This window comes from Mobula hypostoma, chromosome 5, assembly GCF_963921235.1.
Source record: "Mobula hypostoma chromosome 5, sMobHyp1.1, whole genome shotgun sequence".
Taxonomy (NCBI): Eukaryota; Metazoa; Chordata; class Chondrichthyes; order Myliobatiformes; family Myliobatidae; genus Mobula; species Mobula hypostoma.
The window spans coordinates 79,255,269-79,257,733 of record NC_086101.1 but is presented as its reverse complement, the minus strand read 5'-3'; positions in this window follow the sequence as shown (position 1 = coordinate 79,257,733).

Genomic DNA, 2,465 nt, shown 5'->3' with positions numbered 1-2,465 from the left:
ACCAGGCTTGCTTGAAGAAATCTCTGTCCAATTACCATCAGCATATAACCTGTAGCACCAGAGGTCCCAGCACACTGGATCACAGTTATACTGAGATAAGGAATGCCCACCTCTTTGTGCCGGTAAATAGGATTTCGGTAAATAGGATCACTTACTTGTCCTGCATAAGCAGAGGCTAAAGAGCAAAACTCCAGAGATAAGGAAAACAAAGAGGTGGTCATGGGAAGCTGAGGAACGGCTATGGGTTTTGTTTTGAGTCAGTAGACTGGGCCATGTTCAAGGTCTCATCCGGGGATCTGAATGAATGTACCCTGGTTATAACGGAGTTCATTAAAACAGACTTTACTCACTAAATCATTCAGAGTCTTCCTCAATCAGAAGCCCTGGATGAACCATGAGATCCGAAATCTGCTGATGGCCAGATCACAGGCATTCAAGTCTGGTGACCAAGAAAATTACAGGAGGTCTAGATACAACCTCCAAAAAGCCATCTCACAGGCAAAATGGCAAATTCAGACCAAACTTGAATCAACGAAGGATGTTCAATATTTGTGACAGGGCTTGAATACAATCACCTCTTATAAAGTTAAATCAAGTGACATAGGAGACAGCAGGGCTTTGCTTCCAGATGAGCTCAATGCCTTCTATGCACTCTTGGACTGTCAAAACATGGAGGAGCCATCACACACCCCCTCATCCCTCAATGATCTTACAACTTCAATCTCTGAGGCTGATGTCCGAGCAGCCTTCAGGAGTGTGAACCCACGAAAAGCATCTGGCCCAGAAGGGGTACTTGACCAAGTACTAAAGACCTGTGCTGATAAACTGGCTGGAGTGTTCACTGAGATCTTTAACCTCTCACTTCAGCAGTGTCTTGTTCCTGCCTGCTTCCATTATACTAGTGCGCAAGAAGAACATGGTGACCTCCCTCAGTTACTATCACCCAGTAGCACTTACATCCACAGTGATGAAACATATCAACTCTTGCCTGAGGAACGACTTAGATCCACTCCAATTTGTCTACTGGCACAACAGGTCCACCTCAGAAGCCATCTCACTGACTTTTCACTCAACCCTGGAGCATCTGGCCAGCAAAGATGCATATATCAGGATGCACTTTATCAACTACAGCTCTGTGTTCAATACCATCATCCCCTCAAGACTAATTGATAAGGTCCAAGACCTTAACCTCAATACCTCCTTGTGTAATTGGATCTTGGATTTCCTCACTTGCAGATCCCAGTCAGTTCAGATTGGCAACAACATCTCCTCCACAATCTCCATCAGCACAGGTGCACCACAAGGCTGTGTGCTTAACCCGCTGCCCTACTCACTTTACAATTATGACTATGTATCTAAGGACAGTTCCAATGCCATATTCAAGTTTGCTGATGACACCACTGTCATGGACTGAATCAAAGGTGGTGATGAGTCAGCATGTGGGAGGGAGATTGAAAATCTGGCTGAGCAGTGCCATCCGGTCCTGTGCAATGAGACAGGTAAGATTAACGATCTTGTAGTCAGGGATCCTCTTGGAATTTTGCATATAGATGGAGGATGAGGACTGGGGGCACACGCTGTTTGGTAGGACAGTTGAGGAACAGTGGAATACTTCCAAAGAGATTTTTCACAGTGCTCAACGAAAGTATATTCCAGCCAAAAGTAAGGACAGTAAGTGTGGCGAGAGCCAGCCTTGGATAACTAAGGAAATAAAAGATAGTATCAAATTAAAAGCTCATGTGTACAAAGTCACAAGGAGTAGTGGGAGACTGGAGGATTGGGAAAACTTTAAAAAGCAACAAAGAACAACTAAACAAGAAATAAGGAAAGGGAAGATAGAGTATGAAAGTTAATTAACCCAAAATATAGAAACAGATAGCAGAAGTTTTTATAAATATATAAAGTGGAAGAAGGTGGCTAAAGTCAACGTAGGTCCCTTGGAAGACGAGAAGGGGAAATCGATATTGGGTGATAAGGAAATGACTGAAGCATTGAACGACTATTTTGTGTCAGTGTTCACAGTGGAGGACATGTCTAATATGCCAAAGAAGGATGTTATGGATGAAATGGGAGTTGAGGACCTCGATAAAATCACTGTCACTAAAGAGATAGTGATGAGCAAACTAGAGGGCCTGAAGGTGGATAAGTCCCCTGGTCCTGATGGGATGTATCCCAGGGTGCTGAAGGAATTGGCGGTGGTTATAGTAGACACGTTAGTAATCATTTATCAAAACTCTCTAGACTCTGGGCAGGTCCCAGCGGATTGGAAGACAACAAATGTCACACCACTTTTTAAAAAAGGATGTAGGCAAAAGACGGGAACTATAGGCCAGTTAGCTTAACATCTGTAGTCGGGAAAATGCTTGAAGCTGTCATTCAGGAAGAAATAGCGAAACATTTAGAAAGGAGTGGTTCCATTGGACAGATGCAGCATGGATTCAGAAAGGGCAGGTCCTGTTCGACAA